At 40.2% G+C, this 17,358-nt stretch overlaps 1 long non-coding RNA gene across 1 annotated transcript; it reads right to left on the bottom strand.

Moving 5' to 3' along the window:
• Positions 1 to 5,515: 5,515 nt before the first annotated feature.
• Positions 5,516 to 8,086, bottom strand: LOC117356489. The gene is made up of 3 exons (XR_004538651.1): positions 8,059 to 8,086; positions 7,032 to 7,083; positions 5,516 to 5,805 (listed from the first exon to the last, which is right to left on the bottom strand). It is a non-coding gene; the product is annotated as an uncharacterized LOC117356489 (long non-coding RNA).
• Positions 8,087 to 17,358: the final 9,272 nt, after the last annotated feature.

The following is a 17,358-nucleotide window of genomic DNA, read 5'->3' as shown; positions in this document are numbered from 1 at the left end:
TTTTTTCTTTTCTGAGGTGTTTTTGATTGAAGCATTTGTCATATTCAAAATATTTTTAAGCTGTTTCTCCAGTTTGGATTCTTTTTTTTTTGTAAACAAGGTTTATTAGCATTCTCAAGTGCAATATATACAAAAATAAGATTCCATACCTCACAATGGCAGAATAAAATATATGGATTCTTTTGTGAATTTTGACATATTGTTGCTTTTTTTCTTGAGGTATTGTTTTTGATTAAAGCGTTTGTCATATTCACAATATTTATGTTTTTCTCATGTTTAGATTCTTTTCTTTTTCTTTTTTAATAATCTTTATTAGCATTCTCAAGTTCAACATACAATATATAAACAGAAGAAAATATATGGATTCTTTTATGAATTTTGACTTATTGTTGCTTTTTTTCTTTTCTGAGGTGTTGTTTTTGATTGAAGCATTCAGAATAATTTTAAGCTTTTTCTCCAGTTTGGGTTCTTTTTTTTTTTTTTTATAAACAAGGTTTATTAGCATTCTCAAGTGCAATATATACAAAAATAACAGATTTCATACCTCACAATGGCAGAAGAAAATATATGGATTCTTTTATAAATTTTGCTGAATTGATGGTGTGTTTTTTTCTGAGGTGTTGATTTTGATTGAAGCGTTTCTCATATTCAGAAGTTATGTTTTTCTCCAGTTTGGATTTTTTTTTTTTTTAAATAATCTTTATTAGCATTCTCCAATGCAATATATACAAAAATAACAGATTCCATACCTCACAATGGCGGAAGAAAATATATAGATTATTTTAATGAATTTTGCCATATTGCTGCTTTTTTCTTTTCTGAGGTGTTTTTGACTGAAGCATTTGTCATATTCAGAATATTTTTAAACTGTTTCTCCAGTTTGGATTCTTTTATTTTTGTAAACAAGGTTTATTAGCATTCTCAAGTGCAATATATACAAAAATAAGATTCCATACCTCACAATGGCAGAAGAAAATATATGGATTCTTTTGTGAATTTTGACATATTGTTGCTTTTTTTCTTGAGGTATTGTTTTTGATTAAAGCGTTTGTCATATTCACAATATTTATGTTTTTCTCCTGTTTAGATTCTTTTCTTTTTCTTTTTTAATAATCTTTATTAGCATTCTCAAGTTCAACATACAATATATAAACAGAAGAAAATATATGGATTCTTTTATGAATTTTGCTGAATTGTTGGTGTTTTTTTCTGAGGTGTTGATTTTGATTGAAGCGTTTGTCATATTCAGAATATTTATGTTTTTCTCCAGTTTGGATTCTTTTTTTTTTAATAATCTTTATTAGCATTCTCAAGTGCAATATATACAAAAATAAGATTCCATACCTCACAATGGCAGAAGAAAATATATGGATTCTTTTATAAATTTTGCTGAATTGATGGTGTGTTTTTTTCTGAGGTGTTGATTTTGATTGAAGCAATCAGAATATTTTTAAGCTTTTTCTCGTTTGGATTCTTTTTTTTTTTTTTGTAAACAAGGTTTATTAGCATTCTCAAGTGCAATATATACAAAAATAACAGATTTCATACCTCACAATGGCAGAAGAAAATATATGGATTCTTTTATAAATTTTGCTGAATTGATGGTGTGTTTTTTTCCGAGGTGTTGATTTTGATTGAAGCGTTTCTCATATTCAGAAGTTATGTTTTTCTCCAGTTTGGATTCTTATTTTTTTAATAATCTTTTTTAGCATTCTCAAGTGCAATATATACAAAAATAACAGATTTCATACCTCACAATGGCAGAAGAAAATATATAGATTATTTTAATGAATTTTGACATATTGCTGGTTTTTTCTTTTCTGAGGTGTTTTTGATTGAAGCATTTGTCATATTCAAAATATTTTTAAGCTGTTTCTCCAGTTTGGATTCATTTTTTTTTATAAACAAGGTTTATTAGCATTCTCAAGTGCAATATATACAAAAATAAGATTCCATACCTCACAATGGCAGAAGAAAATATATGGATTCTTTTGTGAATTTTGACATATTGTTGCTTTTTTTCTTGAGGTATTGTTTTTGATTAAAGCGTTTGTCATATTCACAATATTTATGTTTTTCTCATGTTTAGATTCTTTTCTTTTTCTTTTTTAATAATCTTTATTAGCATTCTCAAGTTCAACATACAATATATAAACAGAAGAAAATATATGGATTCTTTTATGAATTTTGACTTATTGTTGCTTTTTTTCTTTTCTGAGGTGTTGTTTTTGATTGAAGCATTCAGAATAATTTTAAGCTTTTTCTCCAGTTTGGGTTCTTTTTTTTTTTTTTATAAACAAGGTTTATTAGCATTCTCAAGTGCAATATATACAAAAATAACAGATTCCATACCTCACAATGGCAGAAGAAAATATATGGATTCTTTTATGAATTTTGCTGAATTGTTGGTGTGTTTTTTTCTGAGGTGTTGGTTTTGATTGAAGCGTTTCTCATATTCAGAATAGTTATGTTTTTCTCCAGTTTGGATATATTTTTTTTAATAATCTTTATTAGCATTCTCCAATGCAATATATACAAAAATAACAGATTCCATACCTCACAATGGCAGAAGAAAATATATGGATTCTTTTATGAATTTTGCTGAATTGTTGGTGTGTTTTTTTCTGAGGTGTTGGTTTTGATTGAAGCGTTTGTCTTATTCAGAATATTTATGGTTTTCTCCAGTTTGGATTCATTTTTTTTTTTTTAATCTTTATTAGCATTCTCAAGTGCAATATGTACAAAAATAACAGATTTCATACCTCACAATGGCAGAAGAAAATACCGTATATGGATTATTTTATGAATTTTAACTTATTGTTGCTTTTTTTATTTTCTGAGGTGTTATTTTTGATTGAAGCATTCAGAATATTTTTGAGCTTTTTCTCTAGTTTGGATTCTTTTTTTTTTTTTTGTAAACAAGGTTTATTAGCATTCTCAAGTGCAATATATACAAAAATAACAGATTTCATACCTCACAATGGCAGAAGAAAATATATGGATTCTTTTATAAATTTTGCTGAATTGATGGTGTGTTTTTTTCTGAGGTGTTGATTTTGATTAAAGCGTTTCTCATATTCAGAAGTTATGTTTTTCTCCAGTTTGGATTCTTTTTTTTTTTTTTTTTAATAATCTTTTTTAGCATTCTCAAGTGCAATATATACAAAAATAACAGATTTCATACCTCACAATGGCAGAAGAAAATATATGGATTATTTTATGAATTTTGCTGAATTGTTGGTGTGTTTTTCTGAGGTGTTGATTTTGATTGAAGCGTTTGTCATATTCAGAAAATTTATGTTTTTCTCCAGTTTGGATTTTTTTTTTTTTTTTAAATAATCTTTATTAGCATTCTCAAGTGCAATATATACAAAAATATCCATACCTCACAATGGCAGAAGAAAATATATGGATTCTTTTATGAATTTTGCTGAATTGTTTTGTTTTTTTCTTGAGGTATTGTTTTTCATTGAAGCTGTTCTCGCATTTAAAACATGATTTTTCTACAGTGTAGAGTCTCTCATGGAGTCTAAGGTTTTGCATTTGGCACCCCAGTCTCAGCTTTAAAGAGTGCTGTTCTGGGGTTTCTTCTTTTTCCACCTGTTGTATATGAAAGAGTAACAGCATTGTCAGATACAAATAAATATGCTACCCTAGTTGTCTCTTTCACCTACTTCCACTGTTTTTCATGCCTTTATCAGAGTGAATCTTCTGCTATCTAAATCCCACAGCAAAGGAAAGGGAATGGGGTCTTGTATACTGCCTTTTTGTGGCTTTGGCATGCAAAGCTGAAATTCAAAGCAGTGGGCACTGGAGGATTAAGTGACTTGCCCAGGGTCACAAGGAGCAGCACTGGGATTTGATCTCACAACCTCTATCTGCAGAAGCAGCATCTCTACTTGTTAGCCACTTAGTCATATCAGAGTTCTTCCTCCACTAAATTTAGCCCCTTCAGAAGAGTGAGAGATCGCAATCTAAGGTTTCAAAGTTTAGCTTCCTAGATTTAAGAATGATCAAACGTGATCACCTTATCTGACTGTGCCTTAGTACTAATCCCAAACATGCCTGTCACTCTCTGATTGACCCTGGGAAGGTTATTTTAGCTCTATGCCTCAGTACTCACCGTGGAGAAGAACATAGTGTAGATGTAGACAGATGCCACCGGAACCCCCCCAAACCCACCTAGACCCCAAAATACCTCATTATAAGTTGGCTGACCAGACGGATGCTTTCTCTGTCCGTCCGGCAAGCCCGCCTTCACTGAATGGTGGTCCTAGTCCTTAGGCCCTTTTGTCCTAAGGGCCTAAGGCCCTCACATAGGAGGGGCATTAGGTGCTTGGGCCAAACGGAATCTTAGGCCGGTCCCACAATGCATTCTGGGATGCACTGGGAGTGGCCTAAGATTTTTTTGGGGGGTGGCCTAAGGGATCTGGCCAATCGGAATCTTAGGCTACTCCCAGCGCATCTCTGAATGCACTGTGAGACAGGTCTAAGATTCAGGTTGGCCCTAGATGCCTACCTTTTGGCGAGGTGTTCCAGTAGAAGGAATTGGGCATCTCTCCTCCCTACAATCTTTGCCCCCCGCACCAAATTGATGGCACCTGGGAGATATCCTAGCTGCGATCAGCTGAACGGCAACCCAATCCAGAACTTATACCAATCAGGCACTAAGTCACAAGGTACAAGTTCTGTCCAGGCAACCTTGTAAAACTTTTGGTTATCACTGTAGGACAACTAAGTCCAGTTCAGTCCACATCCTGCTCACCTCCCGCCCTAACCACTCCTCCAAAACCACCCCTTTGAGCTGTGGGCGCGCAGCGGGATTCAGAGGCCTAAAAAGTCTCTTAATACATCCAAAAACCCGTTTTGATTATCGGTACTTGGACGACCTGTCTTTTAGGTCATCCAAGTACTGACTTAGGCCGGTTTGGGGATGTATTTTTGTTTTGACTATGAGCCTCACAGCCTGGGTAGATTACTTTATCTCGATGCCTCAATACTCACCATGGAGCAGAATATCGTGTAGATGTAGACAGATGCCGTCAGGAGAAAGTGGCTGTGGATGTCTTTGGCGAACAGAGGCATGACTATAAAGTCCATGAGGGTTTGCAGCAGAGTGGAGCACAGCTGGTATCCATAGGAGCAGGCCTCGGTGTTAGAATTGAAGCCCTGACGTTCCAGCCTTGTGAGGAGACAGACCTGGATAGATAGATTATAGATGAGTGAAAAATATTTTCTCTAGTTTGTTATAAAATTGCATATTACTAACTTTGTGATGTGTCTCCTCATCTTTGTACTTCTTGAAAGACAAGTAAGTCCTTGAACTTTGATCATTCCATTCCACCTCTCTACTCCACTAAATTTAGCCCCTTCAGAAGAGTGGCAGATCAAAATCTAAGGGTTCAAAGTTTAGCTTCCTAGATTTAAGCATGATCAAACGTGGTCACCTTATCTGCTTGTGCCTCAACATTAATCCCTCTATTTCCATTATTCGCTGTGTGACCCCCAAGTGAATAACTTTATCTCCCTGTACCTCAGGGATCTTCTCCAATCAGTTGGCCTTCCAACTCTGCCTGTCATTCTCTCAGTGACCCCCAAGTAGGATTTTTTAAAATCTCTATGCCTCAGTACTCACCGTGGAGAAGAACAGGAAGATGTAGACAGATTCCGCCAGGAAGTAGTGGCAGTGGATGGCTATGGTGACAGGAGGCACATAAGGATACTGAGGGAAAGCCGCATATTTGAGTGCAGCTGGAAACCATAAATAGGCCTCAGTGTTGTCAGTGAAGCCCCAGCCGTTCCTGCCTGTGTGAAGAGACAGAGCTGGGATTAGAACTCGAGAAGATGCACACAAATACAGAAACTGATGCACATATTCATATACACAGCTCATGCAACAAAAGAGTTGGATCAGAACCTGAGGAGACGGATACCTATGCACCCACCGATACAAACGACCCAGGAAGAGATAGCTCAGATTAGAACCAGAGGAGACACACTCACATGGACACCGAAATGACACACCAGCACACATCCATACAATATTCTGTAAGCAAAGACAGTCAGATCAGAACCACAAATCACTCAGAACCTTAGACATACAGCCTGTGCAAGCCTTCCATGCTTGAGGCAGGTAAATTTCCATTGAAAGAGGGGCATATAACGTGTGACATGTCTCAAGGTTATTCTTGCACAGTTGTGGCTCAGTGTGAGTCTCACATTCCAAGAGACAGGATGTCAAAAGAGTCCTCATGCGCACAGTTCAGTGATAAAATTTCTCACAAAAGTAGGGAAAAATCCAAAGGAGATCCATGAACGCATGATTGCAGTCTGCTCCATTTTCAATAAAGTAATATTTTGGAGCAAGCAATGTAAGTGCGGGTAGAGAACCCATTGAAGATGGTCCTCACCCTGGACGGCCTGTTGGAGCAACTTCAACAGAAGTATACAAGAAAATAGAGGATTTAATTTTGTTTGACAGACGAGTTAAGATTTCCCAAATAGCTGAAGAAGTGGGCATCTTGTCAGGTACAGTTTAGAAAATAATTCATGAAAAGTTGGGCATATCCAAGGTTAATGCAAGATGTGTTCCAAGAATGCTGACGCCATGTCAGAAGGCCTAGAGGCTTCAGTGCTGTCAAGAGAACTTGGAGGTGCTCTGTGAAGACCAAGTGAATTTTTTTGCAATGCAGTGGAAGCACAAGTCATCCCCCACCCCCAAAATGTTCAAGACAGAAAAATCTGCAGGCAAAGTCATGGCAACTGTCTTCTGGGATGAACCATCCACCCTACAGTCCTGACCTGGCTCCCTAGGATTATTTCCTGTTCCGTGTTTTAAAGAAATCTCTCCGTGAATAGCGGTTTTCAAGTGATGAAGACGTCAAGGAAGCTGTAATGTCCTGGTTGGAAGGGATTAAAGTCATTGCAGGAAAAGTGGATGGAGTATATGGAGCTATTTATTGAAAACTCTTTCCTTTCCTACTGAGGTAGATAAATTATTGAACGCTCCTTGTATTTGTTAGAAATCTTACCTTTCACTGACATGTAAAACAGGCGCGCATATTCTGCCACATTCTTTTCAGTCTGAATATAATAAAGCAGATAATAAAACAGATTATTTTAAGTATAATAGGCAAAATAAATTATAATCAAATATAGCCCAAGAAAGTTATCAGTCAAAATGAAGTTCCATCTAGTCTGTCCAGTACTTTGCCTGTTCACCCTATTTGCACCGAGACCTCAAGTAAATCCTTTCCTTAAGGGAATTTTGGCTTTGAGTTCTCCAGAATCATTCTGAGGTCACTATTCAGAGTCTCCTGCCCACTTAGGCCAACTGAGCGGACCAGCTGCTGAAATTCTGCTCTTAACTACAAGCTCAGACTACACAGGCCATATACGGAAAGGCCATATTCTGGGTTGGTGCCCACATAGCTAAGTGGCCAGACAGAACTGCACAAACGTTAACCTATCTTTCTGTGCTTAACTAGGTGGATGTCTGCTTCCTGAATATGGATCAGCACCTGCACAGCTTCAGGGTCACTAATCTGTTTCCCTCCCATGATCTCCCCATTCCCCCACTTGGTTCCTACAATCCCCTTGGTTCCAGAAACAATCCCATCAGTTGACTCCCCAATCCAATCCAATCTGTAATTTAAGTTCTGGAATTCGATTGAAAATGATCCTAAAGAAAAGTCCATAAACCATCCTTAAGATGGACTTGGGAAAATCAACTGCTTATTTCTGGGTTCAGCAGCATTAAATAGACTCTGTTTTACTCTTTGGGGTCTTACCAGGTACTTGTGACCTGATTTGTCAATGTTTGTTTGAAACAGGATATAGGGCTTGATAGACCTTCAGTTTGCACCACCCCTAGAACTTATCCAAGGTGATCCTAGGTTGCTAGTGGGCCCCGTCTAGCACAGGGTTCCAAAAGGCAGTTATAACAAATAGTAGTAGTCTCACAGTACTACCACTAGGGGTCAGCCTTTTATACAAGGGCAAAAGTATTTTTTAAAAAACCTCCTTTATCAATATTTAAAAAAAATTGACTATAATTACCCATTCCTTATTCTCCTCATTCTCCCGTGTCTCCTGGAAAGAAAAGAGTGAAAACTAATTTAGGATTTTTCTATACTATCTTTCTGTGGTTACAATAGAAACAGTTTTCATATTATATACACTCTCATTTATTTACATATTTATCAAGTCAGTTTTAATGGGGTCTTGTCAGATACTTGGAGTAATCCTTGTGGAGTTCATCAAGGATCCCCTCTTTCCCCAGTATTTTTCAATATTTATCTTGCCTTCTTGAGTTCAAGATGATCAAATTTTGATATCAATTTTTTAATTATGCAGATGACATAACTTTAGTAATTCCTATGTTTTCTAATCTTTCATCAGCTTCTCAGTTAATTTCGAAGGTTTTTCAGACTGTAGATTATTGGATGAGGGGTTTTAAATGAAAGCTTAACCCAGATAAAACTACATTTTGCTTTGCATCTCCTACCAAACGTACAGAACATTTGACTCTGAATGGAGTGTCCTACCCTATTACCCCAACAATCAGGATTTTAGGTGTATACTTTGAATTAAAAAAAATCTATCCATGAGTGATCAATCACATTGATGTTCTAGTTCGAAAAAGCTTGTTTACATCATGGAAACTATGAACAATTGGATCATACTTCAATATTACTCCATTCAGGTTATTGGTACAATCTTTAGTGTTGAGTATTTTGGACTATTGCAATATACAACATCTGGCAGGTTATCGTAAACATTTTCAAAGATTTCGTACTGTTCAAAATACTGCCATGCATTTAATATTTAATTTGGGAAAACCCCCCAGATCATATTACACCTTCACTGGTTGCCAGTAGAGGCTAGGGTGTTTTTCAAGTTTGGAACCACGTGTTATTAGGCCTTGCATGGTTACATATACCCAATTATCCAGTTGATCAGTTAACGTTCACTCATTTCAAGCCACTGCAATGCTTGTTTTCCCTTCTGCTCGTGGTTGTACATAGAAGAGATTTTTGACAAAGATTGCTGTCATACCAAGCAGCTAGTTGGGATGCAGAGTTTCACGGACTGTTATCTCTTTCTTCCTCTTGTATGGAGAATTGACTTGTTAATCACTGAGATTGTTCAGTCTTCTTAGTTTTTAAACCGCACAGAACTGAAAAGTTTTGGGATATACATATATGATTTTATATTATGCTATGAACTGAAAAAAACCACACCAAAATGATTTTTGTTGTATCTTCCACAGAACTCGGCCGATTCTTATGAAATTTAGTGCGTCGTATTCTGAATGAAGTTGACTTAAAATGTTGAAACTATTTCCTACCGCACCACAATACTGCCTTGTGAAAATGAATTGTGAACTGAATAAAAACACATAAAACAGTTTTATGGCGTATCTTGCAGAAAAATGTAAAGTCAAAAAGAGGGAGAGTGTGGCGCAGTGGTTAAAGCTACAGCTTCAACACCCTGAGGTTGTGGGTTCAAATCTCACACTGCTCCTTGTGATCCTGGGCAAGTCACTTAATCCCCCCCATTGCCCCAGGTACGTTAGTTTGTGAGCCCGCTGGGACAGAGAGGGAAAAACTGTTTGAGTACCTGAATAAATGCATGTAAACCGTTCTGAACTCCCCTGCGAGAACGGTATAGAAAATTGAATAAATAAATAAAAAAGTAATGTTTCAGTTAACTCCCTATCCACAAAGGCACGCCATCAGCCTTGGCCGCCAATGATCTATGGACTTGTCAATGACGCCCTGCTTCAGCTCAGCCCAAACAGAGATGAGACGCTGTTTGACGTAAGATATCGCTGTCTGGTAGTTGCGTTCCTCTATCAGCCCCCAGATCCGGTAGTCAACTAGGCTTAGATTTGGTGAATTCGCAGGCCAGAGGTCTGGACCAATGAAGCCTGGGGTCTCCCGAAGTAGCAGTTCTAAGGTGTTCTTTCTCCGATTTACTGGGGCATTGTCCTGTTTGAAGCTGTGACATGCGACGGATCGCTGGCAACAGCTTCTGCATCAAGAGGATGTCCCAGTAGTATGCGTCGCTGATCTTAACCCCAGGATCAATGAAGAAGAAATCTGTAAATCTGAGTTTCAAGATTGCGACCGAGATCATGACTGATTGGCTGGAGGTCGGGCAGGTTCGTAGTAGGCGATTGGCAATAACCTCACGCTTCAGTGTTGTTGAAGGTACGCATAGGCAATCATTCTGTGTGTTAACCGGTAAATATCTTTTCATCTGTAAACCAGATGAAGCTGACACTCTGCTCTGTGTACTTGGTCAAAAGCTGCTTGCACCATTTTAGTCATGTATCTTTGTTCTGGACACGACACATTTTAAGACACTTTAATTTCAGATCATCATGAATTATTCCAACCACAGTTGACTGGCTTATTCCAGTTTCTCTTGCTATTTGGCGAGTTCTTCGGTGTATTTGCAGCGCATCCTACTGGCTCAGTACAAGATCGCGTACAACTTCAATGTACTCTTGTGTGCGAACCGAGCGCAGTCGTCCGCTGCCTTACGATCCACCGTGCTGGTTGCTCGGATCTTGCATAGCAGCACACCAAGGCCGTTGTTGTCCCAACCCTTCTGTGGGAACGCTTTCAACATTCGTTGACTGCTGTAACTTTTGAGCTCTTACATCTACCCCCACCCCAAGGTAAAAACACCACTAAAATTATTTCTGTGACATTTCAGAATCGTACCTCAAGTCACTCTGGACTCCTTGCTCTCTGAATTGGAAAAAGAGAGAATCTATTTCAGATTTAAACTTAGAGTACACAAACCAGTATTATCTACACATAATTAGATAAAGTGAAGTTACTCATCTGTAGCAGGAGTTCTCCCAGGACAGCAGGACACAAATTCTCACACATGGGTGATATCATCCGATGGAGACCCAGTGCAGACGCCACTCTGCATTCTAGAGTTTTCTGAAGCTTTTTGCAGCATCCACTACACGTGTAACCAGTGCCTTCCCACCCAGCATGGGACCAGCAGTACATGGGCTAGATTCACTAATGTCAGGTTTAGCGACAATCCTTCCTGCCATCTTTTTGGGGTTTGGGGGGATGGTAGCTCACGCTTTAGGGGCTTTTTCTCTAATGGGACAGGATATGTGAAGTTACAGTGACAGGAGGCTGCTTACCCTGTCACTACTGCTAGGGATCTGGATTGTGTCAATCGCTCACTGAGCGACTGAGTCGGTGGATTTGCATGCAGACTTGAGAGTGAATCAATCGCTGTTGGAGAATCGGTCAACAGCGATTGAGTCGCTATCTTTAGTGAATCTAGCCCAATATGAAAGCAAAAGAACACAACTCCTAGGGAAGGCGGGAAAGGAAGTGAGAATTTGTATCCAGCTGTCCTCAGAGAACACCTGCTAAGGGTGAGTAACTTTGATTGCTCAGAGGACAAGCAGGGCAATGATTCTGATGCAAGGCAATCCCTCCATGCAGCCAAAAGAGGAGAAAGAGGATGGGATTTGATCGTCCCCTTTTCTGTGGTTACAAGCAAGGCAGTTGACATATTATATACAAGTGCTCAGTTTGTACCTGGGAGTGTTAAGTGACTTGGCCAGAACTACAACAGCCGCAGTGGGAATCGAACCCAGTTCCCCAGGAGGTGAGGAGTGGCTTAGAACTGTTGCCTCAGCACCCTGAGGTTGTGGGACTGAATCCCAGCGCTGCTCATTGTGACACTGGGCAAGTCACTTAACCCTCCATTGCCCAGGTACAAAATAAGTCCCTGTATATATGTAAACTGCTTTGAATTTGCAACTGCAAAAGAGCATAGACAAGTCCCTTTCCTTTCTCAGATTGCTCTCCTGTGGTGAGAGGAATCTAAGGCTAGGCCTAAAGATAGGGTTACCAGATTTCCTCCTTGAAAAAAAGACACCTGGCTCCACACCATTCCGCTTCAGCCATGCCCTGTTCTGCCTGCTGCCCAACCCCCAGAAACCTCATCTCTTTTTCCGCATCTGGAGGGTCTGTGAGCATGCATGGATGCAATGTGATGATGTCACACACATGCATGTGATGTCATCACATCGCATCCACTCATGCTCGGAGGCCCTTCAGAATCAGCCCTGAGCTCAGGGCTCTCCAAATACCCAGTTTTGGAAGTCCATCCGGGTGCTTTTAATTAGTTTGGCCTAACTGTCCTGATCTACCTGTTCTAGCAACTCTATTGAATGTCTGTGTCAAACTGTCCATTGTAACTTCCTGACTCAACCTCTTGTAATATAATCCAGCCTTAAACTGAATAGGTAAAGGCGGAATAGAAAACCTGGTTAACATAACCCTCAATCATTATGTTGCATTTGTTCTGGTCAGCCAGGAACAGCAAGAGGTGGTAGTGGTTTGGTGAGGTTACCCTTAAACCAGGAGGCCGGGACTCCCCTGTCCCTGTGCCTTTAGGCATGCAATGGATAAATCTGTCCCTGACTCTCACTATATGGGTTAACTCTGCCAAATGAAAATTAAATGCACATCTTTCCATATCGGCCACAGGAGCACACAGAGGTGAGAAGGTGAGTGGAGGGAGCCGGGGAGACTGAAGGAGAAAGGGGAAAGAAGGCCTAATGGGGACCTCTAGAGTATCGTACATTTTCTGAATACTCACGTGGCCGCACGCATCTCTCGATCTTGTCTCTGACAAAAAAAGAACAATGAAGCCATCAGTATCTGGAGAATTTATTCTTCAAACTTGAAGCAGAAAACACAATTTGGCAAATGTTTAAAGTTACTTTTCCTACTGCATTTCTCTGATTATGTAAAATTGAAAAATGAGCAAACTGATAATTATGTGGTCACGTCTCATCCTGCTACAAATCTAAACCCTTTAGCACATATCCACCCACTTATTCAGACTTTGCCAACTAGTCTCCAATCAGATAACCAGGAGCTCACAAACTCACCCCTCCTGCCACATTCATATGGAACTCTTTTCACCCAGTAACACAAGAGGGCCTTGACAAAATCCCAAGACCTGCTCCCTCCATCCCTGGCAGAATCCCCTATAGGAGGGAAAAATACACTTTTCCACATAGTCCTCATGCAAGATGACGCCTTTGTTGTATCGTTCAACTAGCTTCAGGATTCCTGCAGAGAAGGTTTTTGGCTGCTCCCGAAGCCCGGTGAGCACCGCTTCCTTTACTTCATCGGGCTTTGTCTTTTGATCTCCGGGTCGCAGTGAGGCACCCATGTCTCGTCGCCGGTGACAATTCTCTCCAGAATACTCGGATCTTCTTCATACCGTTTCAGGAACTGGGTCGCAAACTCCACACCCTGTTGCTAAGCTGTTTGGGAACCCATCGTGCACAGACTTTCCTGAATCCCAAGTCATCACGCATTATGGCACAGGCAGATCCATAGCCGATATCCCATCTAAGCCGATTGAGACACCGTTATGTGTCGGTCTTCTCTAATCAAGGCATCAGCCCTGTCAATGTGCTCTTGTGTGTTGATGGGCAGCCAGAATGACCTTCATGGGTTACACATGTTCTTCCCGCTTTAAACCTTTTCTCCCACTCATAAACCTTTTCTTGATTCATGGTGTTCTCTAGATACTGAGTCAATATCTGAAGGTGGCTTTCCACAGATGTCACTCCCTCTGCCAAAAGAGAGAGCACCACTGCACGTTGTTCTTCGATGGTGCAATCTTCCAATGGAGCGTCCATGTTTCTGACCTTGTGGCTGCCACATGACTAAAGGCCGAGTGCTGCACTATGTATGGACAAACTATTGTGACATTTCCGCTCCCTGAGACGATCATGTCAGAGTGAAACCCCATAGTAAATCCTTTGACCGAGATCAGAGACTGACCGAGAATGATCAGGCAGGAGATCCTGAAAGCAGAGTTGCCTATCCTGAGCCATCTGAACCTGAGCAGGAGCCAGAATACATGTTAGCTCCACGTCCCAGTAAAAAACCCAGCTCCCTTAAGAGGTTTAATCAGGCTCCCAGTTGTATTCTGCCCAGCAACCTGGGAGGGGAGCCAAAGAGCACGAAAGCTAGGAACACAGACACCTAGAACAGGGAGTGGCACAAACTCTCTTAAACAGCTCTCCAAGGCAGTAAGGCAGGCTGCACACGAGGACCTGGCAGAGAAGGCCAGACCTCGCACAGGAGCCTATGGAATGGGAGGATTCCATTGACCAAGAGTCAGCTGAGCAGTTGGGGGCTCCAGAAAGTATGGACACAGCTGAAGAAAATGTGCCTGGAGCTGAGAACGTGGAAGCCATGGATGTCCGCTTGGCAGTCTCTCACTAAGGACTGGAGGTACTGGTTTCCATAAGGAGATAGTTATTGGGACTGTTAGTTTTGGTTCTACTGAAAAACCAAGCTGAGAGCAGTGCTGCAGCAGCATTCAGCATTAATTACATTGTGCAAAAGCCAGGGGCAACTCAAAGGAGTTTTCTTTTGGGCTTGTGGAGCAGTTTCCCTGTTGCCTGTTATATTCCAAGGGACTTTCAGGATTGGGGTAGGATCCCCGAAGATCTGTGGGAGCTTGTTAAAGCTATTGAATAAAGGGGAACCAGCAATTCTGCTGCCCAACTGGAGACTAGCTAGTGCTGGAATGACAAGAGCCTGCAGTAAGGCCTTACTTTTCTTTTCATGTTTGAAGTTTGCTTTGCAATGTGAAGAAACAGGATTATATGACTGAAAGTCCAGGACTCAAGAGTATTCTTGAGGACTTTTCCTTTTTGGGACTAGTTTTGTTTTCTCTTGCTGGGGAAGCCGCTAGAACCTTTATTGTGGACTTCTATGGACTTACCTACTATAAGAACTGCTGTTCTTCCATTGAACTGTTTTGGGAGGATAGAAACCTTTTTCCTTTGGAGCAAAAGGAAGATAGTGCTAGTGCTTCCTTGTATGATTTTTGATTTGGTGACAAATTAAACCTTGGACATTTTTGATTTGACTTGGCTCTCGCTGTGGTTTATTGTAGCGAAGCCCGGAGTATTGGGACGCCAGTGAGGTCTTCCACTTTGGGAGCCACGCCAGGGTCGTGCTGCCGCCTGTCGGTGGTCTTCCACAAGCTTCCAGAGACCCCGGCAGGTGACACTATCCAACAGGGAATTTATGAGTACATATGTTGAATTTTGCTAGCTCTGTTCTGGTTATCGTGTAATTTAAGAATTGCCTTTCATTTTTGATTCACCCTCGTAGTAAATTACCATTCAGTTCATAGAGGAAAAGTTCATAGTCTGCTACTATCTATTACGGACTTTTCCTCCAGGAAGTTGCCCAAATCTTTTTTGGACCTGATACACTAACCACTGTTACCACATTACCAGAGGATGCGTTCCAGAGCTTAACAATTCATTGAGTGAAAAAATAGAAAATGGGGAGCAGAGAGGGGAAAACATAAGAACATAAGAATAGCCTTACTGGGTCATACCAACGGGTCCATCAAGCCCACTAGCCTGTTCTCACAGTGGCCAATCCAGGTCCCTAGTACCTGGCAAAACATTCCATGCTACCGATCCAGGGCAAGCAGTGGCTTCCCCTTGTCTTTCTCAATAACAGACTATGGACTTTTCCTCCAGGAACTTATCCAAACCTTTCTTAAAACTTGCTACACTATCCGCACATCACTACCCCCATGTAACCTAATCTATCTCTATTAATTCTAAACATGGTAACTTTCATGTGAACTTAGATATTTCATTATTATTTGATGTATATTACATGAAGCTAAACTGTAAACTTTGAGCAGGATCAAAACAGCCCAACAGTTCTGGAGTCTGAAAAGAAATGGTGGATCTTTCATTCACACTACGAGGGAGTCGTGAGGGAAGGATGTCGAGAGATCAGCCAAGAGTGTATTGTTCAAAAAACCCACTTTCTTGATGGATATGCCGTCTCTGAGACTTACCTGACAAGCCGAACTGTTTATAATGTACTCAGTGGATGGCCCACCATCAAGTTCGTGGCGATGGAAACATTTATGGCAGATGTTAAGCCCCAAGTTGAGCATAATAAAAGATGCCTCTAAAATAAAACAATGCTTTAATAAGCAAAATATCCCTAACAATATTATTATCAACAACTTAATATACTAGAACTGAAAGTTAAAGGTGGAATAGAAGTCAATAAAAGTAATGTAATATGCATTTAGGCCTCCTAGGTATTTAAATGTCTCTATCATATCATCTCCCCCTTCTGCCTTTCCTCTAAAGTGTACAGATTGAGATCTTACAGTCTGTCCCCATACGCCTTATGATGAAGACCCAGGTCTATGGGACTCCCATGGGGACTCCCACGGGGAACCGGATTCCCTGGGCCTGAAAAGAGAATTAGTAGAAGAGAGACAAAAGCAGAAACTGGGACCAAGATGATGGAAAAACAAAATGTCCCACCAGCTACAGCAAGGGAGATGTTCATTTTGAGGGGGGAATTCCCCTCTCTTGGTTATGCCACCAATTGTGTTTAGTCCAAAATGAAGAACTTGCTGAGTTTGTTTTGGGGCTTCCAGTACAGTTTTGGCCCATTTTTCTTAGGCAACCCTTGTCCTGAAAAGTGCTTGAAATGATTTTGATGCTGTATTGTTTGATTCTTTACTCGTTGCTGCATTAAAAACCATTTGTGGATCTTGGAAGGACCTCTCACAAGTTACCTGTGTCAGACGGTGGAACCAGATTTCTTTGCTCTACAGATATGAGCTTTATATTGCCCAACAAGAAATGGTCGACCCTACAGTCACATGACCTAATGTCTATTCTAATTCTTTATATTGTATTTTATTGTTGGTTTAAATAAACTAAGACTTTAAAACCAAATCAGAACTGTCAGAAGTAATTGCTGCTTTTTATGGGGACAGGAGTTTGGTTTTCGCTTAATAGTGAAGTTACCTCCAGCGCCACATTCAGCGCATCCTTTAGGGGACTGATTATAGACCATCCACTGAAATCGATGCTCCACAGCATATCTGTTGGTTCTGAGCATGTTCCAGATAAAACGATGGCACTTGTCCATCGCTTTCAGCCATCTAAAAGAAAAAAGAAAGAAAGAGTGTAAAACTTTCTAGTTTATAATCTAAGCTAAAAGCCAAAACAAAGTGGAACAGTCGCTCCTGGAAGCAGCAGATAAAGGAACGAAGTCTTTTAGAGAACGTGTGCCTTACGCCTCGTTATGCTCCGTGCTGGCATGGATGGTGTAGGATTGTTCAGCTGCAGGAGACAGAAAATAGAAATCAGTCAGCAAAAAGTCCCCGCTATGAATGCTGGCATCTTTTGGGTACTTTTTTTCAACCTAAGCCAAAAATCATAGACCTTAAATTCAAGTTGTATGCTGCTAGATATGGCCATCTTGAGAGAAACATTTT

This window comes from Geotrypetes seraphini, chromosome 1 (assembly GCF_902459505.1).
Source record: "Geotrypetes seraphini chromosome 1, aGeoSer1.1, whole genome shotgun sequence".
Lineage (NCBI taxonomy): Eukaryota > Metazoa > Chordata > Amphibia > Gymnophiona > Dermophiidae > Geotrypetes > Geotrypetes seraphini.
Note: the sequence above shows the minus strand (reverse complement) of the source record. Positions and strands in the feature narration are given on the sequence as shown.